General features: G+C 42.6%; 1 protein-coding gene across 2 annotated transcripts in view; it reads right to left on the bottom strand.

The window, feature by feature from the left end:
- Positions 1-26,793, bottom strand: part of UBE2R2 (ubiquitin conjugating enzyme E2 R2) — a 111,517-nt gene that overhangs the window by 55,887 nt on the left and 28,837 nt on the right. The gene's annotated exons all lie outside the window — the stretch shown is intronic.

The following is a 26,793-nucleotide window of genomic DNA, read 5'->3' as shown; positions in this document are numbered from 1 at the left end:
TGTAGTCCCAGCTACTCTGGAGGCTGAGGCAGGAGAATGGCAGGAACCCGGGAGGCGGAGCTTGCAGTGAGCTGAGATCCGGCCACTGCACTCCAGCCTGGGCGACAGAGCCAGACTTCGTCTCAAAAAAAAAAAAAAAGTATGTGGGAAAGTAAAGTGTGTATACACACATCCCCCCTAGTGAGGCTATATAATGTGCTGCAAGTTTTAAGGTCAAACTGACAGAAGGGCTGGGATCCTGGCTAAGCCCCACACTTAGGTTTGCCCAAAGTGAAAACAGCTGACCCTATTTTTCAGCCCAAATGTTGCCTTTTTGGCCTGCTCCGCCCCTATCCTGTGCCCATAAAAGACTTCAGCTGGCAGAGCAACACACGCGGCTGAGCGTCAAGGGTACACGCAGCTTGAGCATACGAGACTACAGAAAATTTCCGCTATCTTCAGACAGTGCGACTTCGGAGAGGGGCCTGCCAGAGACAGTTGGGCTTCAGATCACCTTCCCATCCCCTTTCCAGCCTCCCTTTCCGCTGAGAGCCACCCACTGCTCAATAAAGTCTTCTGCATTCATCACCTTTCAAACAGTTCGTGTGACCTGACTCTTTCTGGACACCAAACAAGAACAGGGTGCCGAAAGGTCAGAGGCCACCATCCGGACTGACCCTCCACTGAGTTGGCTGGCAATTGGCAGGCCCTGGACTGCAGAGCTGAAAGAGCATTGGTTGTAACATGCTTGGACGCTGGCTGCGGGCCCTCACAGAGCCTGCACCTACCAGAGTAGCGACCCGCTGGTTCATTCGCTCCAGTTCCCGCACTGGCTCGCTTGCTCGCACGCTCCCTCCCGCCAATAGTGGCCAGCAGAGGGCGGAGTGAAACGAACCACCCCAGTTCCGCCCGCGAAGGGGGTTCAAGGGAACTATCCTGTCTCAAAATTATGAATCTTAATTAAAAATCCCAGTCTAGGGGCCGGGCACGGCGGTTCACACCTGTAATCTCAGCACTTTGGGAGGCTGAGGCAGGCGGATCACGAGGTCAGGAGTTCAAGACCAGCCTGGCCAACACAGTGAAACCCCATCTCTACTAAAAACACAAAAATTAGCCAGGTGTGGTGGTGGGCGCCTGTAATTCCAGCTACTCGGGAGGCTGAGGCAGGAGAACTGCTTGAACCCGGAAAAAAAGTTTAATTTAGAATTACTATAATACTTATCTCAAAATAAAAATGAAATATAAATAACAGGAAATCCCTGTGCTCTTACTAGACTCTAAAAAGCACAGACCTTAAAAAGGAGACTTTATTGTAGTCTCAATATTAATACTGATAGTTCTCTGTATTTTTGAATTTTTATTCATTTATTTAATTTAATTTTTTTTTTTTTTTTTGAGATGGAGTCTTGCTCTGTTGCCCAGGCTGGAGTGCAGTGGCGTGATCTCAGCTCACTGCAAGCTCCGTCCCCCGGGTTCACGCCATTCTCCTGCCTTAGCCTCCCATGTAGCTGGGACTACAGGTGCCCACCACCACGCCCGGCTAATTTTTTTTTTTATTTTTAGTAGAGACGGGGTTTCACCGTGTTAGCCAGGATGGTCTCGATCTCCTGACCTCGTGATCCACCCGTCTCAGCCTCCCAAAGTGCTGGGATTACAGATGTGAGCCACCGCGCCCAGCCTTTATTTTTGTTTTGAGACAGGGTCTTGCTCTGTTGCCCAAGCTGGAGTGCAATGGTATGATCACAGCTCACTGCAACCTCTGCCTCCCGGTCTCAGGCAATCCTCCCACCTCGGCTTCCTGAGCTGCTGGGACCACAGACAGATGTAAGTCACCACAGCCAGCTTTTAAAAATTTTTTTGCAGAGGTGGAGTTTTGCCATGTTGCCCAGGCTGGTCTTGAACTCCTGGATTCAAGCAATCCACCTGCCTAAGCCTCCCAATGTCCTGGTGTAAGCCACGATGCCTGGCCCTCTACATTCTTTTTTGTTTTCTGTTTTTGAGACAGTCTTGCTCTGTTACGCAGGCTGGAATACCGTGGCACGATAGCTCATTGTAGCCTCCACCTCCCAGGTTCAAGCAATTCTCCTGCCTCAGCCTCCCAAGTAGCTGGGGGTACAGGCGTGTGCCACCATGCCGGACTAATTTTTTGTATTTCTTAGTAGAGATGGGGTTTTGCCATGTTGGCCAGGCTGGTCTCGAACTCCTGACCTCAGGTGATCCACCCACCTTGGCCTCCCAAAGTGCTGGGATTACAGGCCTGAGCCACCAAGCCCTGCCTCCTCTGTATTTTTGTTAATGCAGTAATTAAAAAATGTTTCTTTCAGCTTGGAAAGTAAAGCCATTTCCTCCCAAAAACAAATGCTAGAGAACCAACAGCAGGGTAATGGAACAGTAGAAAAAAACATTTGGACTTTTGGTAAAAAAACAGTGAACATACATATTGTTCTGCCTCCTCACAAACTAGGTTTACTAAGTTTACAGAAAAGGGATTTTTATTTTTAAACTCATAGACCCATGAGGACAAATGGGTGGACCCAAAAGAAACAAAATTTTGGAAGTTGGAAACCAGAAAAATATGTAGTAAATACTTTAGAAGACCAGTTTCTCCACAGAACCAGGGAAAAACTCATCAACCAGAGGCACTGACAGCAAACAATGCTGGTTAATGGATGGACTGGTCAAAAGTGAGTAGACAGATGGCCAGACACGGTGGTTCACGCCTGTAATCCCAGCACTTTGGGAGGCTGAGGTGGGGAGATCACGAGGTCAGGAGTTCAAGACCAGACTGGCCAATATGGTGAAACCCTGACTCTACTAAAAATACAAAAATTAGCTGGGCATGGTGGCACATGCCTGTAATCCCAGCTACTTGGGAGGCTGAGGTAGGAGAATCACTGCACTCCAGCCTGGGTGACAGAGTGAGGCTCTGTCTCAAAAAAATAAAAAATAAATAAATAAATTGTAGACAGAGCCTCTATCCCAGGCTAATCAAGGACTAGCCCACACCACACTAAAGACTAGAGGTTTACTCTGTCACAACTAAACCAGAAACACAGGGATCAGGAAACAAATCAAAATAGAGAAAAAAATCTAACTACAGAATTGTAAGATCCTAGACTCCCTTTTTCCACCTGTCTCTTCCAACACTTGCAATCAAACCTGTATATATACCACGCAGGAGAAGAGATTCCTATCTGAGGTAGCTGATCATCTCCCACAGAGGAAACACACAAAACAATAATAGATGGGGGCCTCCCAAACAGATCAGCCCAGTCAGATTACCATACAGTAACATTAAACACTTCACAAATTTTGCCTTTCACACAGGGCTGAACTTTTCATCTGCTTTTCAGTACCTGACTCTTAAATATGAACAAACAAGATGGATTTCCAGAAATTCTTAGAGGCAAACACAAAAGGAAACAAAACATCTTGGAGAAAAAAAAAAAAAAAACTCTCAAAAAATATAATTTATGTTCTCAGAATATTAACATATAAAATCCGTAAAATAAGAACAGGAGGCCAAAAAGAGAGGGAATTCAAATTATAAAAAACGGGGTGGGGAGAGGGGGTCTTTGGCCAGGCATGGTGGCTCGCACCTGTAATACCAGCACTTTAGGAGCCCGAGGTGGGTGGATCACTTGAGGTTAGTAGTTCAAAACCAGCCTGTCCAACGTGGTGAAACCCTAAATTTTTTTGTGTGTGTCTCTACTAAAACACAAAAAAATTAGCCGGGCGTGGTGGCACGCACCTGTAATCCCAGCTAATTGGGAGGCTGAGGCAGGAGAATTGCTTGAACCCAGGAGGCTGAGGTTGCAGTGAGCTGAGATCACGCCACTGCACTCCAGCCTGAGCGACAGAGTGTGACTGTCTCCAAAAACAAAAAAGGGGTGGGGCGGTGTTAAAAATAAAAATTATGGGCCGAGCACGGTGGCTCACGCCTGTAATCCCAGCACTTTGGGAGGCCAAGGCAGGCGGATCATGAAGTCAGAAGATTGAGAACATTCTGGTTAATGGTGAAACCCCGTATCTACTAAAAAAATACAAAAAATTAGCAGGGCATAGTGGCGGGCACCTGTAGTCTCAGCTACTCAGAAGACTGAGGCAGGAGAATGGCATAAACCCAGAAGGCGGAGCTTGCAGTGAGCTAACGCCACTGCACTCCTGCCTGGGCGACAGAGCGAGACCCAGTCTCAAAAAAAAAAAAAAGGAAAAATTATGGCTGGGCGCGGTGGTTCACGCTTGTAATCCCAGCACTTTAGGAGGCAGAGGTGGGCAGATCACAAGGTCAGGAGATCGAGACCATCCTGGCCAACATGGTGAAACCTCATCTCTACTGAAGAAGAAGAAAAAAAAAGAAAATTAGCTAGGTGTGCTGGCACGTGTCTGTAGTCCCAGCTACTCGGGGGGCTGAGGCAGGAGAATTGCTTAAACCCAGGAGGTAGAGGTTGCAGTGAGCCGAGATCGTGCCACTGCACTCCAGCCTGGGTGACACAGCGAAAACTCCATCTCAAATAAAATAAAATATAATATAAAAATTTAAATACCACACGCAGTAGTATAACAAATACCTAGAAATAAATCTACAGGGATATGTGTGTAATCGCTATAAAACACCGAAAAGAAAAATTTTAAAGACCCAAACAGAGAGATATACAACACATTCCATAGGCTGAAAGACTCAATATTATTAAGTTGTTCATTGTCCCCAAATAGATCTACAAATTGAATGCAATTCCAATAAAATTCCAGCAGGTTTTCTGTGTGGAAACTGATGTTACCAAAATTTATAAATACGTATTTATTTATTGTATGAAAATGCAAAGTCCATAGAATAACCAAAACAAAACAATTTTGAAAAAGAACAACAAATTCGGACATACATTGCCGGATTTCAAGACATCATAAGGCTATAGTAATTAAGACTGTGCTGGCTGGGCGCAGTGGCTCACGCCCATAATCCCAACACTTTGGGAGGCTAAGGAGGGCGGATCATCTGAGGTTAGGAGTTTGAGACCAGCCTGACCAACATGGTAAACAATACAAAATTAGCTGGGCATGGTGATGGGCACCTGTAATTCCAGCTACTTGGTAGGCTGAGGCAAGAGAATCACTTGAACCCAGGAGGCAGAGGTTGCAGTGAGCCGAGATCATGTCATTGTACTCCAGCCTGGGCAATGAGCGCGAAACTCAGTCTTTAAAAAAAAAAAAGACTGTGCTATTGGTGCAAGGCCAAACAACCAAATGGAATAGAAGACAGCATCCAGAAACAGACTAATATTACAACAAAGGCACCACTGAACTGCAGTGGTCCCTTTGTTCAGGGATAGTCTTTTCAATGCCACTGAACTGACTGGATATCTACATTCTATATTTTCTATATAGAAAAAATAACCTTGACTCTTGTCTCACGTATTTACAGAGAGATCATAGACTTAACTGCAAAACTAAAACTGCAAAGTTTCTAGAAGAAAACAAAAGATCATCTTCATGCTTTAAGTCCTAGCCAGAGCAATGAGGCAAGAAAAAGAAACAAAAGGCATTTGAATTGGAGAGAAGTAAAATTACCTCTGCTTGAAGATGACATAATGTTCTTCATAGAACACACATATACAAACTTAGAAATAATAAATTCAGCAAAGTGGCAGGATTCAAAATCAACATCCACATTAGTACCCAAAACAATCAGCTACATTTCTATACTCTAACAACAAATCCGAAATAGAAATTAAAGCAATTTCATCTACAACTGCACCAGAAAGAAAAAGATATTTAGAAATAAACTTTATCAAGGAAGCAAAAGACTTGTACACTAGACACCAGCCAGACACAGAGAGGTGCGAGCCTGTAGTCCCAGCTACTCAGGAAGCTAAAGCAGGAGGATTGTTTGTGCCCCTGATTTGAGGTCTCAGTGTACTATTATCACACCTGTGAATAGCCACTGTACTCAAGCCTGGCAATATACCAAAGCTTCATCTCTTAAAAAAAAAAAAAAAAAATTAAACAGAATTATCATATGATCCAGAAATTCCACTTCTGGGTACACAGCCCAAAATGATGAAGAGCAAGGACTCAAATAGATATTTGCATACCTATATTCAGGGCAGCTTATCCACAATAGCAGGGAGGGAAAAAAAAAAAAAAAAAAAAAAAGGAAAAAAACATGGAAGCATCCCAAGTAGCTATCAATGAATAAGTGGATAAACAAAATGTGGCAACATATACAGTGGAATGTTATTCAGCCTCAAAAAGGAGGAAAATTTTGACACATGCTACAACATGAATGAACTTTGAAAACTGTGTTAACTGAAATTCACCAGTAACAAAAGGACAGATACTGCATAATTCCATTTATAAGAGGCACTTAGAATAGTGAAATTCAGAAAGACAGAAAATAGAATAGTGGCCACCAGAGGGCGAAGAGAGGGGGGAAGAAGGAGTTATTGTTTAAAGGGTAAAGAGCTTCAGTTTGGGAAGATGAAAAGATTTCTGGGAATGAATGATGGTGGTGGCTGCACAACACTGTGAATGCGCTTAACATCACAGAATTATACACTTAAAACTGAAATAGTGAATTTTATGTTATATATATTTTACCACCACAAAAAATAGGAATATTTAGGACACTAGAGGGGACAAAAGTTTTAAAACAGGACACAAAAAGTAATATCCATAAAAGAAAACATTGATAATTTTGATTTTACTAAAACCAAGAACTTCTGTTTCATCAAAAAAATCATTAAAACAGGGAACGAGCAAGCCACAGGGTGGAAGAAGTTATTCACAATATATGTATACAGATTCACACACACAATCCAACAAATGATTTAATATGCACAGTATATAAAGAACTCCTACGAATAAGGAAAATACAAAAACACCAAAAAATGAGCAAAAGACTTGAACAGGCATTTCACAAAAGAGGGTATCTAAGGGCCGGGAGCGGTGGCTCACGCCTGTAATCCCAGCACTTTGGGAGGCCCAGGCGGGTGGATCGCCTGAAGTCAGGAGTTTGAGATCAGCCTAACTAACAAGGTGATACCCGTCTCTACTAAAAATACAAAAATTAGCTGGGTGTGGTGGCAGGCACCTGTAGTCCCAGCTACTAGGGAAGCTGAGACAGGAGAATTGCTTGAACCTGGGAGGTGGAGGTTGCAGTCAGCTGAGATCGCACCACTGCACTCCAGCCTGGGCAAGGGAGCAAGATTCTGTCTCCAAAAAAAAAAAAAAAAAAAAAAAAGGTAATTACATTCCAGTTAAGTATGATAACCATGTGTATTTAAAGAGAGTTCAGGGATGAATTACTGATAAGCACATTAGAAAACTAAATGTGAGTCGGGCACCGGTGACTCATGCCTATAATCTCAGCACTTTGGGAGGCTGAGGTAGGCAGATCACCTGAGGTCAGGAGTTCGAGACTAGCCTGGCCAACACGATGAAGCCCCATCTCTCTACTAAAAATACAAAAATTAGTCGGGTGTGGTGGCACACGCCTATAATCCCAGTTACTCAGAAGGCTGAGGCAGAAGAATTGCTTGAACCCAGAAGGCGGAGGTTGCAGTGAGCCAAGATCACGCCATTGCACTCCAGTCTGGGCAACAAGAGTGAAACTCTGTCTCCAAAAAAAAAAAAAAAAAAAAAAATTTAAGTTAGCTGAGATTGGTGGCAGGCCTGCAGTCCCAGCTACTCAGTAGGCTTCAGCGAGAGAACAGTTTGAGCCCAGGAATTCGTGGCAGCAGTGGGCTATGACTGCACCACCACACTCCAGCCTGGGCGACAAAGCAAGACCCCACCTCTTAAAAAGTAAATTAAGACTATTTAGAAATATGGGAGTAATTCCAGAAGAGCTGAAAAGGTTCAAAGTATGTTATTACTTTCATAACAACTTTTTAAAGAGTTGATTTAATTATTAATAACAATAGAATTATTTAGCATTTTGGGCTCTCCGAGTTTCTATTATTATTACCATGTGTTACATACATATAACTCATGGATGGTTTGTTATGGCTAATCTAAGAAATGTGATCCTTAACAGTCAGGATAAGACATCCTGGGTAACTGATCTGAACACAGGAGTTCAAAGCTAAAAGGCCTGTCTGCTTTCCACCACAAGAAGACATTCTAGTGCTAAGGAAGTTTTTCCTTTCCGTTTTTTTCTGCCCTTATTAATGAGATATCTTTAACACCTCACATACTTATATATATGAACATTAGCAGATAAAATTAGTAATCAGGCCAGACATGGTGGCTCCTACCTGTAATACCAGCACTTTGGGAGGCTGAGGAAAGAGGAATGCTTGAGACTAGGAGTTCAAGGCATCTGGCCAATATGGTGAAACCCCATCTTACTTGAACCCAGGAGGCAGAGGTTGCAGTGAGCCATGATGAAATCCCATCTCTACTAAAAATACAAAAATTGGCCAGGCGTGATGGTACATGCCAGTAGTTCCAGCTACTCAGGAGGCTGGGGCAGGAGAATCCACTGAACCTGAGAGGTGGAGCATGCAGTGAACCGAGATCACGCCACTGCACTCCAGCAGAGTGAATGACACAGCAAGACTCCATCGCAAAAAAACAAACAAAACCCAATAAAATTAGTAATCAGTTTTGCCCCATATTAGGAGAATGTCCTTAATAAAAGTTTAAAATGATAATGCGTATCAACTCCAAAACGTACAAAATAAACATCGATTATATTCTTTCTAAATCTTTCACCAAAAACCCTAAATCTACCATGCACTTTTTTTTGGGGGCGGGCGGGGGGGGGCGGTGAGACGGAGTCTCTCTCTGTCCCCTAGGCTGAAATAAGTGGCAGTGCAATCTTGATCTCGACTCACTGCAATCTCCGCCTCCTGGGTTCAGGTGATTTTCCTGCCTCAGCCTCCCAAATAGCTGGGATTACAGGCACACACCACCACGCCCTGCTAATTTTTGTATTTTTAGTAGAAACAGGGTTTCACCATGTTGACCAAGCTGGGACCTCAGGTGATCCACCTGCTCTGGTCTCCCAAAGTGCTAGGATTATAGGTGTGAGCCACCACGCCCAGCCTATCATGTACTTTCTTTTTCTTCTTTTTTTTTTTTTTTTTTTTTTTTTTGTTTTTGTTTTTGTTTTTGGGAGTCTCGCTCTGTTGCACAGGCTGGAGGAGTACAGTCACACGATTTTGGCTCACTGCAACCTCTGCGTCCCGAGTTCAAGTGATTCTCCTGCCTCAGCCTCCTGAGTAGCTGGGACTACAGGTGCATGCCACCATGCCTGGTTAATTTTTTGTATTTTTAGTAGAGATAGGGTTTCGCTGAGTTAGCCAGGATGGTCTCCATCTCCTGACCTCATGATCTGCCCAGCTAGGCCTCCCAAAGCAGGTGTGAGCCACCACGCCAGTGTTACTTTTTTGAGGCATGACACCAAAGATTAAAAACCTTAAAGAAAATAATAGATGAATTTTATAAAATAAAAGTTAAACAATTCTATATAACAAAACATACCGTTTATGTTTAAAAAGGCAAAACCACAAAATGGGGGAAATGTTTAAAATTTTTTTCAAAGGGTTATATGAGTGTTTCTAAATCAAGACATAAAGACAAACCCTTCTATACTAAAACAGGCAAAGGACACAAGCCAAAAAGAAGAAATACACTCTACTACTTAGCAGACTATTCATAGATTTTTGAGGATTCTGAGAAGCTTAGCTAGAAAACCACTCCTATAAGCAAAGTGTGTCAGCAACTTTTAAAAAATATAGGATCGCATTTTTTTGTATACTAGTGGGAAAAAATGAGAGCACACAGCATATAATTGAGCCAAAGAGAGAAATATATGTCAAACATGTATTTTTTTGACAAGAAAAGAAATGAGCAGTTTGCCTATACTATTTTTGGCAGTCCTGTCTAATTTAGTCACCAGGGAAAGACACTCCCAAATCCTTAAGCAGGGGCTAACATAACGAAAGAAGTTCTGGATATGAGGTATGCATGACAACTGAATAGGGTTAAACTAAACTACCAGATATGAAGGAGCAAAAGTCTGGGTTATAATGATGGCAAAGGCAAAAGAGAATAAAGAAGAAATCAGGCCGGGCGCGGTGGCTCAAGCCTGTAATCCCAGCACTTTGGGAGGCCGAGATGGGCGGATCACGAGGTCAGGAGATCGAGACCATCCTGGCTAATACGGTGAAACTCCGTCTCTACCAAAAAATTAAAAAAAAAAAAAAAAACTAGCCGGGCGAGGTGGCGGGCGCCTGTAGTCCCAGCTACTTGGGAGGCTGAGGCAGGAGAATGGCATAAACTCGGGAGGCGGAGCTTGCAGTGAGCTAAGATCCAGCCACTGCACTCCAGCCTGGGCGACAGAGCGAGACTCCGTCTCAAAAAAAAAAAAAGAAGAAGAAATCAAAATCACTAACTTTGGTTGTTTATCATACCAAATGATAAGCAATAAAGCTTTATTATCCACTATTAAAGTGGATCAACAGGCCAGGCATGGTGGCTCACACCTGTAATCCCAGCACTTTGGGAGGCTGAGGCAGGTGGATCATGAGGTCAGGCGTTCAAGACCAGCCTGGCCAACATAGTGAAACCCCGTCTCTACTAAAAATACAAAAAATCAGCCGGGCATGGTGGCGGGTGCCTGTAATCCCAGCTACTTGGGAGGCTAAGGCAGGAGAATCGCTTGAACCTGGAAGGTGGAGGTTGCACTGAGCCAAGATTGTGCCACTGCACTCCAGCCCGGGCAACAGTGTGAGACTCCGTCACAAAAAAAAAAAAGGAAAGAAGGCAGGGAGGGAGGGGAGTAACAAATGGTATCTCTGGGGACAGTCATTTGGAAAAGAAACAACAGACTGAAAAGATTTAAAACCCTCTCATCAATCCATATTTTACTCCATCAAATAACATTCAAGTTTACCTTAAATACGTTATCGCTTTTGAAAAAGCACACAAAATAGATCCTTTAAAATTAAAACTGCAGAAGACAGTCATTACCTAATTACTGAAGACTAGCTTGTTCAAACGTTTTTTATTTGAGACAGGGTCTCACTCTGTCGCCTAGGCTGGAGTGCAGTGACATGATCTCAGCTCACTGCAACCTCCACCTACTGCAACCTCCACCTCCCAGGTTCAAGAGATTCGTGTACCTCAGCCTCCTGAGTAGATGGGATTATAGGCTATGCCTGGCTAATTTTTGTATTTTGTATTTTTTGTAGAGATGGGGTTTGTAGAGATGTCGGCCAGACTAGTCTCAAACTCCTGACCTCAGGCAATCCGCCCGCCTTGGCTTCCCAAAGTGCTGTGATTAGAGGCATGAGCCACCAACCCCGGCCTGCTTCTTAAAACTTAACACAGGGTTAACGATTGTGGGAGGGTGTAAGGTGTGGGTGGGGTGTCTCGGTCTGTCACCCAGGCTGGAATGCAGTGGCATGATCATAGTTCACTGCAGCCTTAAACTCCTGGGCTCAAGAGATCATCTCACCTCAGCCTTCCAAGTAGCTAGGGCTACAGGCCACCACACCCACATTATTTATTTAAATTTTTTGTAGAGATGGGATCTCACTGTGTTGCCCAGGCTGGCTTCGAACTCCTATACTCAAGTGATCTTCCTGCCTGAGGCAGGAGAATCGCTTGAACCCAGGGGGACAGAGGTTGCAGTGAGCCAAGATGGCGCCACTGTACTCCAGCCTGGGCGACAAGAGTGAGACTCCATCTCCAAAAAAAAGAAATCCTCCATAAACTAAAATGTAAAGAGAATACACTATTAACAGGCACAGTCCTAGAGTAGAATGCAATGATTTAGCACTGATTCTAATTCAAATATTTAATATTGGCTGGCAATGGTGACTCATGCCTGTAATCCCAGAATTCTGGGAGGCTGAGGTCGGAGGATGGCTTGAGCTCTATCAGGAGTTGGAAGCCAGCCTGGGCAACATGGCAAGACTCCATCTCTAGCAAAATACAAAAAGCCAGGTGTGGTGGTGCATCCCAGCTACTTGGGGGATTGAGATAGGAAGACTGTTTGAGCCTGGGAAGTTGTGGCTGCGCCTTGCCAAGATCATGCCACTGCGTTCCAGCCTGGCTGACAAAGTGAGACACCATCTGAGGAAAAAACAAATGTATTTATTTATTTATTTATTTTTATTTTATTTTTTTTTTTTGAGGCGGAGTCTCGCTCTGTGGCCCAGGCGGGAGTGCAGAGGCCAGATCTCAGCTCACTGCAAGCTCCGCCTCCCGGATTTACGCCATTCTCCTGCCTCAGCCTCTGGAGTAGCTGGGACTACAGGCGCCCGCCACCTCGCCCGGCTAGTTTTTTGTATTTTTTAGTAGAGACGGGGTTTCACTGTGTTAGCCAGGATGGTCTCGATCTCCTGACCTCGTGATCCGCCCCTCTCGGCCTCCCAAAGTGCTGGGATTACAGGCTTGAGCCACCGCGCCCGGCCTGAAAAAACAAATTTAACATCTATATTACAGATTAAAAATATTCAAAGAACCAAGTGCTTAACAAAATACACTTATTGTTCTCACCTGTTCTCTACCTTCCTATGTTCTTTAATTTCCGATTAGAATGTCAAGATGAGACAGAAGATGTCTCCTGTCTCTCCTGAGACAGGAGAGTATGGAGTACTATCTTTTGATAATGGCAAGCTACCCTTCGGAATCTAAGTTAGTCTTCCTAAGAAGATTCTAGGGTACTTTAGGATACAATGAAAAACAATTGTTATTTACATCATCCAGTAATGTACTATATAGAGATATGTGAAAGTGAATAAGTATTTTACCTTCAGGAATGGGTAAATTAGCTTTTACTATATGCGATTATTCTGTAAGGTGGGGAAAAGAACTTTTGATTAGGAGAAACTGGGGCCTCATAAAGTTAGCATCTTGGCCTTACAGTAATAAGGACTTTCTAACTTATGTGTAATAAATGAAAGAACATACTCCCATAGGGCTTTAGCCATTATTAAGGAACAACTTCCATCTTAAGGAGTTTAGTTGAAAAAATAGGGGAAAAAAGGATAAATGAACAATAAACTCTCAAAGAACTACAGGCAAAACAGTTCACATGCCACTCAACAATTTGTCAATTTCTATGTACTTAAAAGCATAAAGGTTAACTATGCAGTCTAATCAGCCACTTGTTCACACACACAGCTACATTATTCCACAGTAACATTATTACCCTACAAATAACTAAATATGATTTTCAAGTACAGTTTATCACAGTAACACTTTCTAATTTAAAATTTAAAAGTCAACACTTGGTCACGGTGGCTCACACCTATAATCCCAGTACTTTGGAAGGCCAAGGTGGGTGGATCACCTGAGGTCAGAAGTTCCAGACCAGCCTGGCCAACATGGTGAAACCCCATCAATAAAAATACAAAACTAGCCGGGTGTGGTGGTGCACACCTGTCATGCCAGCTACTTGGGAAGTTGAGGCAGGAGAATCGCCTGAACCTGGAAGGTAGAGGCTGTAGTGAGCCGAGAGAATGCCACTGCACTCCAGCCTGGGCAACAGAGTGAGACTCCATCTCAAAATAAATAAGTAAGTAAATAAAAGTCAACACTAATTTCAGTTTAACCACATTAGAATGAACATAAGTACTCATCTCTACTGTCTTCTGAAACCCTACTAAAGTGACAGTAAGGGGAATAAAAAAAAAAAAAAGCATATAAACTCATAAGGGGCCAGGCAGTGTGGCTTACGCCTGTAATCCCAGCACTTCAGGAGGATGAGATGGGCGGATCACCTGAGGTCAAGAGTTAGAGACCAGCCTGCCAACACAGCAAACCCCGGTCTCTACTAACAATACAAAAATTAGACAGGTGTGGTGGCATGCACCTGTGATCCCAGCTACTCAGAAGGCTGAGGCAGGAGAATCACTTGAACCCAGGAGGTGGAGGTTGCAGTAAGCCGAGATTGAGCCACTGCACTCCAGCCTGGGCGACAGAGCAAGACTGTCTCAAAAAAAAAAAAAAAAGGAAGGAAGGAAGGAAGGAAGGAAGGAAGGAAGGAAGGAAGGACGGAAGGACAGAAGTAAAGGGGTTTTATAGTTTAACAGAAAATCTGGAATTAACAGATGAGAATGACAAAAGAAACAACATAAAATGGAAAAAAAAAAAAGAAAACTTCAGGAAAAACAAAAGATTTTCCAAGAAAGGTAATGTAATCATACACAACTGGGAAGAGTCAACATAATATATACATGTAGTTAATATAAGGTAAACACTTGATATTGTTATCACTATAATGGGAAAGATAAAGGAAGGGAAAATGGTGGTAAGGTAAGGCTGAGTGGTATAAAAGAGCTAAACTCATGTTCCATAACAGTAAATCAATAGAAAATGCTAAAAATTTAAAAATCATTATTTAGAAATCTAGTGGTAAGTAATGTACCAGAAAACAAACAAGACTAGAGAAAGGAAATGTGGGAGGGAACAGGTAAAGCAAGAAACTGTTTCACATCATAAGCCTAGTATTAATAGTTTTTTTAATTTTTAAAATTACATATACATAAAGTATTACGTTGATAAAAGCAAATAAAAAATTTCAGAAAATAATGCTTTGCTGAGGACTGACTGGGAGTAGGAGGGCCACCTGGGGAAGGGTGAAAAAAAGCATTTACATTTTGTCCTTGGTTCTCACCCATTTACACTTTGGGAAAATCATTCCCTGTCCCTTGCTTGCCAAGTGTGTACACAGTAAAATCAGGACAGAGTAAGAGCCTTGCTAGTATAAGGTTTTGTTTGGTTTTTTGAGGCAGGTTCTATCACCCAGGCTAGAGTAAAATGGCACAATCTCGGCTCATGGCAGCTTCAACCTCTCAGGCTCAAGCAATCCTCCCACCTCAGCCTCCCAAGTAGCTGGGACTGCAGGCACATGCCACCATGCCCAGCTATTTTTTGTTTTGCCATGCTGCCCAGGCTGATTTTGAACTCCTGGGCTCAAGTGATCCGCCCACCTCGGTCTCCCAAAGTGCTGGGCTTACAGGCATGAGGCACCTTGCCTGGCTGTAAGGTTTCAATGAAAACAGATGCAGGCTGATTAGCCATCCTCAGCATTCACCATTCTAGCGTTTCCTCTTACAAGTTCCCTGGCTGGTAGATTATAATTTTAAAAGAAAGTCTCCTTCCACTACTGTCTAGGAGTTTCAAAGTACAACTGTATCCAGTATTGTTACATGGTAAAGTGACAGCAATCAGGAATGATCAATGCTGATTTTGTGGTGCCTGGGGATCATCCTCCTCTCAGCAGCAAACAAGAACTTGAACTGAACTGGGATTTCCATTATTTCCCCAATATACATAACCAAACATAGTAGCTGAAAACCCCAGGAAAAAGAAACTCATGAACCAAAATAATTAATCACCCAAAGAGTACATACAACTATATCAAGAGATGGACAAAAACCAGATAAAATATACCATTCTGAATTCCTAAGTTTCTTAAATATATTATCATGCTTATTTTAAGTTCTTGGTCCATCTGTTCCAAAATCCAACAACGTTATCTACAAGACACAAAAAAGACTGAAAAAAATAAAAGGAGAGAAAAATATCACAGGAAAAAAATAAACTGAAGGAAAGCTGAAGAAACAATCTGATAAAATGAAATTCAAGACAAAAAAACGCCATGAGGGGCAGTACGTACTGATAAAGGAATAATAAAACAAGAAGATACAACCATAACAAACATGTATGCATGTTTGTGACCTAGAAATTACAGTAACAAAATATGTCAAGTAACAAATGAGAGAATGCAGATAAAAATGTATGAATTAACTATTGCGGCCAGGAATGGTGGCTCATGCCCATCACTGACAGTGATAATCCTAGCACTTTGGGAAGCTGAGGTGGGTGGATCATTTAAGCCCAGGAGTTCAAGACCAACCTGGACAACATAGTGAAACTCTGTTTCTCCAAAAAATAAAAAAATGTGGAGGTGGGCGCCTGCCTGTAGTCCCAACTACCCAGGAAGCTGAGATGGGAGGATCACCTGAGCCTGGGAGGTCGAGGCTGCAGTGGGCCGTGATTGTGCCACTGCACTCCAGTCTGGGTGACAGAGTGAGACCCTGTCTCGGAAAAAAAAAAATTGCACTTGCAGATTTTAATACTCCCTTCTCAGAAACGAATAGATCATGCAGAAAAAAATAAAAGTACTGAAGATCTGAACAATATAATTAACAATTCTGGGCTGGGCACAGTGGCTCACACCTGTAATCCTAGCACTTTGGGAGGAGGCCGAGGCAGGCAGATCACGTAAAGTCAGGAGTTCAAGACCAAACTGGCCAACATGGTAAAACCCCATCTCTATAAAAAATACGAAAACTAGCCGGGCGTGGTGGCGGGCGCCTGTACTTGGTACGCTTGTACTTGGTACGCTGAGGCAGGAGAATCGCTTGAATCCAGGAGGTAGAAGTTGCAGTGAGCTGAGATTGCACCATTGCACTCTGGCCTGGACGACAAGAGCGAAATGCCATCTCAAAAAAAAGAAAAAAACAAATTCTCAACCATTAGATAATACATAGAACTCTGTACACAGCAAAGATAAAGAAGGAAGTCTTTTCAAGCACACGTTTACAGCCATAAAGCAAGCCTCAATAAAATCCAAATAACCGGTATCACAGAGATCACATTAACTACGATATAATGAAATTAGATATTAATACCAAAATGAGAGTTTTGTTAAAAACCAATATATTTAGAAACTAAAACATACGAAGTGACTCTGTTAAAAAGAAAAATAAAGGAAACTAAGAAACTTTGTCAAAACACTACATTTTGTGGGACACAGTTAAAATAATTCATAAAAAGTTACACCATTAGGGGACGGGTGCAGTGGTTCCCGCCTGTAATCCCAGTACTTTGGGAGGCTGAGGTGCTAGGATGGCTTGAGCCCAAGAGTTTGATACCAGCTTGAGAAACACAGCAAGATCTGGACTCTACAAAATATTTTTTAAAATTAGTTAGGTGTGGTGGCACATGCCAATATTCCCAGCTGGGGTGACAGAGAGGCCCTGTCTTAGGAAAAAAAATAGGGAGGAAGTAACAGAAATAAGGTTGTTTGCACAGACCAATGACAACATGGGCCATAAAACTGAGGACTGTGATAAATTAATCATCTGTGCCTGACACCTAGAAAAAATTAAGATGTTTGTGGGTGGATAAATGAATCAGCAGAAATTTGAAAATGGTGAGAATATGTAATAGAATTAAAATAGAAAAGGTAGGCCAGGCACAGTGGCTCATGCCTGTAATCTCAGCACTTTGGGAGGCCAAGGCGGGCGGATGACCTGAGAGTGGGAGTTTGAGACCAGCCTAACCAACATGGAGAAATCCCATGTCTACTAAAACTACAAAATTAGCCGGGCATGGTGGTGCATGCCATAACCCCAGCTACTTGGGAGGCTGAGGCAGAATCGCTTGAACCCAGGAGGCGGAGGTTGCGGTGAGCTGAAGTCACACCATTGCACTCCAGCCTAGGCAACAAGAGCGAAACTCCATCTCAAAAAAAAAAAAAAAGAAAGAGAGAAAAAAAAGGTAAAGCCAGGTAAGTCTTGCTTTAGAAGAGAGAATCTATTTTTTTTTTTTGAGACAGAGGGAGAGAGAATCTTTTTACATACTCAGAACAAAGTACAGACAGTAGGTCTTAAATAAATACTTGAAAAAAATTTCTGAAGTGCTGGAAAATAGTTCCTACACAAATAATCTACATAATATGGTTTCCCTTACTGCTAAAACAGCTGGGCCTTCCATCTTAACTGCTTTTTTTTCCTTTGTTAAAGATTAATTATAATTTTCATTCATACTTTTTTTTTTGAGACAGAGTCTTGCTCTGTTGCCCAGGCTGGAGTGCAGCAGTGCAATCTTGGCTCACTACAACCTCCACCTCCTGGGTTCAAGCAATTCTCATGCCTCAGCCACCCAAGTAGCTGGGATTACAGGTGTGCACCACCATGTCCAGCTAATTTTTGTATTTTTAGTAGAGACAGGGTTTCACCATGTTGGCCAGGTTGGTCATGAATTCCTGATCTCAAGTGATCCATCTGCCTCGGCCTCCCAAAGTGCCTGAGCCACTGCACACGGCCCCATACTTGTTAATTTGAAGAAAACTTAAGATAAAATTAAAATCATCAATAGAACAGTAAACACAGTTACCTACCACTCAGCATGACCCTGAAAGAGGCAAAGGCAAGGCCTAAAAGAAAATAGGCCACCTGTCTTAGAAAGCAAGGAAGTAAAGAATGGGTCTTTCTCATTCACAGCATTCTCCTCGTCCAATCTCCCAGGATTGTGCCAAAGAACTTGGCATCAACTAACCACACCTGAAACTGCTGCCAATGTGTGGAAGTCTTAGCCAGATTTGTCCCCATTTATATTTATACTCAAGTGGACAACTGTCACCAGGTGGCAGCAAACCACAGCTAGGACCAGGTCAGATTTGGATCATGCAGATGGATTCCTATAACTCCAGGCCAGCTAGAAATAACACTAGTGTGATCAAATTTTGTTTTTGAGATGGGGTCTGCTCTATCACGCAGGCTGAAATGCAGTAGTACAATCATAGCTCACTGTACCCTCAACCTCATGGACTCAAGTGATCCTCCTGCCTCAACCTCCCAAGTAGCAGGGACTATAGGCACATGCCATCCCACCTGGCTAATGTTTTTTATTTTTTGTAGAGACAGGGTCTCACTATGTTGCCTAGGCTGGTGTCGATCTCCTGGTCTAGCGGTCCTCACCCTCACCCTCCCAACGTGCTGGGATTACAGGCCTGAGCCACTGCACCTGGCCTGATTAAATATTTTGAACCCCACCTATCTCATTATGGTGGAGTCTTACTTACTACCAATCAGACAATTATCCTGAACCTTCTAAAATATTACTTTCTGGATGTAGATAATACTTTAATACTTTAATATAGTTATATATTCAAATAATACTATTTATGCCAATGTAATATGCATGCATGTAAAACACACTTTATGTGAATGTACACCATTATTACCTATTTAATGAAATAGGAGATGAGTCCATTGAGATATAAATAAACGAATAAATTGGAAGTTCAATAGCAATAGGATGTTTATGTAGTTTCAAAACATCTCCTCACAAAATACTCATTAATTACAAGAAAAAAGTAACTTGATAGTGGAGAAGCCTGGCAAACATCTTCTACGTGACCTAAGTGGACATCACCAGAAATGAGACAAATCAAATTCATGTGCCACCTAAAAAGAAAATAAAGAACACAGAGAAATTTTACCAAAATTGAAGGAGATTCCACAAAGCAAGTGACCTGTACTGCCAAAACTATAAAGGTCATGAAAGTCTAGGACATGACTAAGGAACAGGCTGAAAGCAAATACATGGCTCTGAACCAGATCCTTCTGCTACGAAGAACATTATTATAACTGACAAAATTAAATGGGGGCTAAGAATTATTAACTTCATAATTGTTGATAATAATTATAATGATGTGGAATGCACTTGTCTGTAGGAAATACACTTTAAAATATTAAGAGGAATAGTGAAACTATCAGAGGTTGGCAACTCACCCTCAAATGGTTCAGGAAAATAGTTCTTTGAACTTGTCTGTAAGTTTCTGGTTGTTTAAAAATTTTTATTTTAATTGTTTTTCAAAGAGTCCCTACCAAAGGATATGAACAAACATACTACAATTTTGCCTAAGGATTCACAGGGGAACAGAAGTGGGAATAGAAATAAAAAGAAATTAATACACATATGCATACCAGCAAGAAGAAAAGGCCTGGAAGGCCAAAATGTTTAAGAAATATTAATGAGGCCGGGCGCGGTGGCTCACACCTGTAATTCCAGCACTTTGGGAGGCTGAGGCGGGCAGATCACAAGGTCAGGAGATCAAGACCATCCTGGCTAACATGGTGAAACCCCATCTCTACTAAATACACAAAAAATTAGCCTGGCATGGTGGCGGGCACCTGTAGTCCCAGCTACTCGGGAGGCTGAGGTGGGAGAATGGCTTGAGCCCGGGAGGCGGAGCTTGCAGTGAGCCGAGATTGCGCCACTGCACTCCAGCCTGGGTGACAGAGCAAGACTGTATCAAAAACTCAAAATTTTTTTTAAAAAAGAAATATTAATAAGAAGTATGATTATGAACTAAACCCTAGAACAATAACCAAAAAATTTGGTTTAAGTAAATATTGGCATAAGTGACTGCATCTGGGGGCAGGGCTCACCTGAAGTATAGCTTTATGCTAGAGGTGACCATAAGAAGTCAACAAAAAGACTCACTTTCTCTCCATTTTTATAAGAGCTGAAAGGGGTTGCTACTGAATAGTGGGGAACAGTAGGGAACTGATTGTTCCTTATTGTAAGTCTTACACCACGTTACTCTTAAAACTATGTATGTGAACTATTTTTATAAATAAACAATTAAATGTAATAAAAACAAGCAAAACAAGTTTGAAATCAGTAATATGAAGGCAAAAAAGAATCTGGGTTGGCAGGATTTGTAGGGGCAGGCAAATTTAAGAGGTTAAGATTAAGCCAGAAGTCGGGAAGCTAGATACACAGGTCAGTTATCAGCCATAAGGACATAGATGAAACTTGGTATTGCAGAGGGCATCAAACCATGAGTTTGGTAGGCTCATGTGTTCAGCTGATTTATCAGGGAATAGTAGATCTAGTATCATGGGATGAAGAATGGTTACAGGTGACTGAGAAATGAAGCAACTGATGGCAGCCTCATTCCCAGTCTCTGCAGCAATCCTCTTTGCAGTTACTGCCGCTTTAAACACATCCACAGAATTTGGGCATCCCTAACTCCTAAGAGAAATTCTGACTTGATTTTTAGAGCTCTAGATCCTCAGCCTCAATCCAATCCTTGATGGTCTAATTACTGGACGCCAAGCTGAATACCACCGTGTGCTCTACCTCTAATTCCAAAATTCTTGTTCTGATAGCATATTTAGTTTCTGCTTGCCATGCCCCACGTGCTTCTCTCAAGGCTGTACTCTGTCACAGACTCCAGCCCAGTGCAAGCATTTCTCTGGTCCTCTTACCAAACAACTGCCTGACAAATTTCTGTGTAAATATCCAAGTGTCACCTGCTTTGTAGGCAGGAAAAAATATAGACATAAACAGACAAACTTGTATAGGCTGCAGAACCAGGAATGAAAACTAATCACTGAAACCTTGGACCACTCCCTGTGAACCTTTAGTTTCCTATACATACAGAATTGGGTCAATGGTACTTGTCTCATTGGGTTGTTGTAGGAATACAAAGGGGGGTCTGGTTCTGTTTCCCAGGCTGGAGTGCAGTGGTAAAATCTTGGCTTGGCTCACTGCAACTTCCACCTCTTGGGCTCAAGTCATTCTCCCATGTCAGCCTCCTAGGCAGCTGGAACCAGCGGCACATGCCACCAGCCACCCAGCTTTTTTTTTTTTTTTTTTTTAAGTAGAGATGAGGTTTCACCATGTTGTCCAGGCCAGTCTTGAACTCCTGAGCTCAAGCACCCTGCCTGCCTCAGCCTCCCAAAGTGCTGGGATTACAGGTGTCCATCCACACTCTTGAATCTTAAAACAACCCTATGAGGCAGTTATTGTCATCAAATCTATATTACAAATAAGGAAAATGAATACAAAGAATTTAACAAACTTGCACAGGATCACACAGCTAAGTAACTAATGGATGGTTGATATTACTTACATCTCTCTTTTTTTTTTTTTTTTTTTTGAGACGGAGTCTGGCTCTGTCGTCCAGGCTGGAGTGCAGTGGCCGGATCTCAGCTCACTGCAAGCTCCGCCTCCCGGGTTTACGCCATTCTCCTGCCTCAGCCTCCTGAGTAGCTGGGACCACAGGTGCCCGCCACCTCGCCTGGCTAGTTTTTTGTATTTTTTAGTAGAGACGGGGTTTCACCATGTTAGCCAGGATGGTCTCGATCTCCTGACCTCGTGATTCGCCCGTCTCGGCCTCCCAAAGTGCTGGGATTACAGGCTTGAGCCACCACGCCCGGCCAATATTACTTACATCTCTCTTTATATATACCTATGTATAACAGATATTTCTTTATATATTCAGTATACATATATATACATGTATGTGTATATACACACATACACACAAAAAGATGAGGATATTTCCCTACTCAGTGCAGAGCAATGCACATGTTAATCACTCAATAAACAGGATTTTATTTATTTTTTTTTTTGAAATGAAGTTTTGCTCTTGTTGCCCAGGTTGGAGTGCAATGGCAAGGTATCAGCTCACTGCAACCTCCACCACCCAGGTTCAAGAGATTACCCCGTCTCAGCCTCATGAGTAGCTGGGATTACAGGCAAGCCCCACCACGCCCAGCTAATTTTTGTATTTTTGGTAGAGACAGGGTTTCTCCATATTGGTCAGGCTGGTCTCGAACTCCCGACCTCAAGTGATCCGCCCTCCTCTGCCTCCCAAAGTATTGGGATTACAGGTGTGAACCACCGCACCCGGTCTAAACAGGAGTTATTATTATCTTTGTAGTAATCTGATAAATTAGACAACTTTCTCATTTTAAGATTAGACTCAGCCCGGTGTGGTAGCTCACGCATGTAATCCCAGCACTGTGGGAGGCCAAGATGGTTGGATCACCTGAGGTCAAGAGCTCGAGACCAGCCTGGTCAACCTGGTGAAACCTGTCTCTACTAAAAATACAAAAATTTGCCGGACATGGTGGCGGGCACCTATAACAACCTCAGCTATTCGGGAGGCTGAGGCAGGAGAACTACTGGAACTCGGGAGGCGGAGGTTGCAGTAAGCCGAGATCACGCCACTGCACCCCAGCCCAGGTTACAACAGTGAGACTCCATCAAAAAAAAAAAAAAAAGGATTTTATAGCTATATGGTGTCAGAGCTAAAGGGCAGAATTCAATCTTCCGTAGTCTTCTGAAACTGAGGTAATATACTAAGTCTTTTGAAAACCGTAACCCAGCCCCCACCTAAATTAATCCTTGACTGATTTGAGGTGAACAGCCCCACATCCTATCTACCTAGCAAAAGAAAGAGGGAGAAAGATATCATCTTAGTCTCTAGGATTCTTTTGTATGCAAAGTCTGGTATACAATTTAAAAAATTAAGAAGTATGGAAAGAGGTAGAATGATGACTGATAAGAGGAGAAAAAAGTAGGGAAACAAATCCATAGATGATTCAGATATTGGAACTGGCAGACATGGATTTTAAAATGACTATGATTAGTATGTTAAAAGAAAATAAAAGAAAAAATTGCACAAAATGAATTTATGAAATTTGGAATGAATTTTAACAGAATACTGGAAACTATTTAAAAAATTAAAACCTGAAATACAGTACCTAGAATCTGTAACTCATTGGATAAATTTAACAGCAGACTTGAGACAGTATAAAACAGAATTAGTTAACTTAAATTCAAGTCAACAAGCTGGGCGTGGTGGCTCCTGCATGTAATCCCAGCACTTTGGGAGTCAGAGGTGGGTGGATCACCTGAGGTCAGGAGTTCGAGAACAGCCTGACCAACATGGTGAAACCCTGTCTCTACTAAAAATACAAAAAAAACTAGCCGAGCATGGTGGCACATGCTGGTAATCCCAGCTACTTGGGAGTCTGCAGTAGGAGAATCTGTTAAACCCAGGAGGCAGAGTTGCAGTGAGCCAAGATCACGCCATTGTACTCCAGCCTGGGCAATAAGAGCGAAACTCCATCTCAAAAAAAAAAAAAAAAAATTCAGGTCAAATCCAAACTGAAGCACAGAAAACAAGGGCAAAAAGGACAGAACACACTGTAGGAGACACATAGAATGTAGTCAAAAATTCTACTATACATAGGTTAATGAAGAGGAGAGAGAGAATGAAGCAGCAATATTTGAAGATATAATGGCTATGAATTTTCCAAAACTAATGAAAGATAAAGAAACTCAGCGAACCAGAGACAGGAAAGAAAACCACGCCCATGCACATCATAAACTGTTGAAAACAAACACAAAGAGTAAATACTAAAAGCAGCCAGAGGAAAAAAGACATTACTTTAAATGCTGCAATAACAGCATTACTACAAGAAATTAAGAAAGCCAGGGCTGGGCGCAGTGGCACACGCCTGTAATCCCAGCACTATGGGAGGCTGAAGCAGGAGGATCACTTGAGGCCAGAGTTCAAGACCAGCCTGACCAACAGGCTGAAACCCCATCTCCACTAAAAATACAAAAATTAGCCACGTATGGTGGCGCATACCTGTAATCCCAGCTACTCGGGAGGCTGAGGCAGGAAAATCGCCTGAACTCGGGTGGCAGAGGTTGCAGTGAGCCAAGATCATGCCACTGCACTTCAGACTGGGCAACAGAGTGACACTCTTGTCTCAAATAAATAAAGCCAGAAAACAATAAAATGAAAACTTCATAGTACTGAAAGGGGGGGGGGGAACCCACCCTATAATTCTATATCCAGAAAAAAAAAATCCTTCAAAAATTATAGCAAAATAAAGATGTTTTCAGGCAAATAAAAACTGAGACAGGTTGTTGATGGCAGATCTGCACTATAAAAATTATTACAAGTTCACTAAGCTGAAGGAAAATCTCTCAGATAAAAGTACCACTTCAGGAAGAAATGAGAAACACCATTAAGGAAAATATGTGGTTAAAATCAAAAGAATAATATTTGTGACACATAAAAACTATATAAAACTCAATAAATGAAATTTTATTGGAAAACAACCATACTCATTTATTTATAACTTATCTGTGGCTGCTTTAATGCTACAATGGCAGAGTTTAGCAGCTGCAAGAGACCATATGTGGTGTTCTCATCACTTCACGCTGCTGCGTGACATATCACAAAATTACCGTGATATAGTAGCTATCTTTGACAGTGTTTTGAGAGTCACACATAATGCTGTACTGGGATATTTTATTTTTTATTGTCATTGCTTAACCCATCATATGAAAACCAAAAAAAAAGAGAGAGAAAAGTGGACTTGAAATGTCATACTTTCAGGCACAAGGAATGTTTTGTCAAATTAAATGACAAAGCATTGTCTTTATTATGCAATGACAACGTAACTATCCTAAAAAAAATACCCTATTCATAGACATTACCAAATTACACTCACCACACAACAGTACCTAACTCACTGGAAAATAGTAGGAAAAAATTAGAATATTTTATTTTTGAGATGGAGTCTTGCTCTGTTACCTAGGCTAGAGTGCAGTGGTGCAATCTCGGCTCACTGCAACCTCTGCTTCCTGGGTTCAAGCGATTCCCCTGCCTGAGCCTCCCGAGTAGGTGAGATTACAGGCTCTCGTGCCACCACGCCTGGCTTTTTTTTTTTTTTTTTTTTTTTGAGACAGAATCTCGCTCTGTCACCCAGGCTGGAGTGCAGTGGCACGATCTCAGTTCACTGCAAGCTCCGCCTCCCGGGTTCATGCCATTCTGCCTCAGTCTCCCGAGTAGCTGGGACTACAGGTGCCCGCCACCACGTCAGGCTAATTTTTTATATTTTTAATAGAGACGGGGGCTTTCACCGTGGTCTTGATCTCCTGACCTTGTGATCCTCCCACCTCGGCCTCCCAAAGTGCTGGGATTACAGGTGTGAGCCACCATGCCCAGCCAATTTTTTTTTTTTTTTTAGTAGAGACAGAGTTTTGCCATGTTGGCCAGGCTGGTCTCAAACTCCTGACCTCAGATGATCTGCCCAACTCAGCCTCCCCGATAGCTGGGATTACAGGTGTGAGTCACTGTACCCGGCCTAGAAAATTTTACATGGAGTTATCACAGTAGAATTTCTTCGTAAAATAATGAAAATAAAACAGCAACGAAATTAGGTGAATGGCTCATTTGTTAGCCTATCAAGAACTACTTACTAATGATTAGTTCATTAAATCATATTTGGTTATATCAGTCAAAGAAATATATCCAGGCCAGCTGAGAGAGTGCGGTGGCTCACGCCTGTAATCCCAGCACTTTGGGAGTCCAAGGCGGGCAGCTCACAAGGTCAGGCGATCAAGACCATCCTGGCTAACACAGCAAAACTCCAAAATAGAAAAAATTAGTCAGGCGTGGTGGTAGGCGCCTGTAGTCCCAGCTACTAGGGAGGCTGATACAGAATGGTGGCAGTGAGCCAAGATCGTGCCACTGCACTCCAGCCTGGGCAACAGAGCGAGAGGCTGTCTCAAAAAAAAAAAAAAAAAAGAAAAAAAAAGAAATGTACCCAGGTGGCCCACACCTATAATCCCAGTACTTGGGGAGGCTGAAGCAGGTAGATCACCTACGATCAGGAGTTCGAGGCCAGCCTGGCCAAAATGGTAAAACTCCACCTCTACCAAAAATTAAAAAATTATCTGGGCATGGATGGGGGCACCTGCAATCCCAGCTATCGGGGAGGCTGAGACAAGAGAATCGCTTGAACCCAGGGGGTGGAGTTGCAGTGAGCCAAGATCATGCCACTGCACTCCAGCCTGGGCAACAAGAGTGAAACTCCATCTCAAAAACAAAAAAGAAAAGAAAAAAAAAAATGTGTCCAGAGGAAGTAAGATTATTAGCTTTTTGGTGAGAACAGTTGCTCAGTAAATTGAGGATACTGTAAGCAACATCAACAGTCAATTAAAAAACAAGGCAACGGCCGGGCGCGGTGGCTCAAGCCTGTAATCCCAGCACTTTGGGAGGCCGAGACGGGCGGATCACGAGGTCAGGAGATCGAGACCATCCTGGCGAACATGGTGAAACCCCGTCTCTACTAAAAATACAAAAAACTAGCCGGGCGAGGTGGCGGGCGCCTGTAGTCCCAGCTACTCCGGAGGCTGAGGCAGGAGAATGGCGTAAACCCGGGAGGCGGAGCTTGCAGT

This window comes from Chlorocebus sabaeus, chromosome 12 (genome assembly GCF_047675955.1).
Source record: "Chlorocebus sabaeus isolate Y175 chromosome 12, mChlSab1.0.hap1, whole genome shotgun sequence".
NCBI lineage: Eukaryota > Metazoa > Chordata > Mammalia > Primates > Cercopithecidae > Chlorocebus > Chlorocebus sabaeus.
This window is presented reverse-complemented; position numbering and strand designations above follow the sequence as displayed.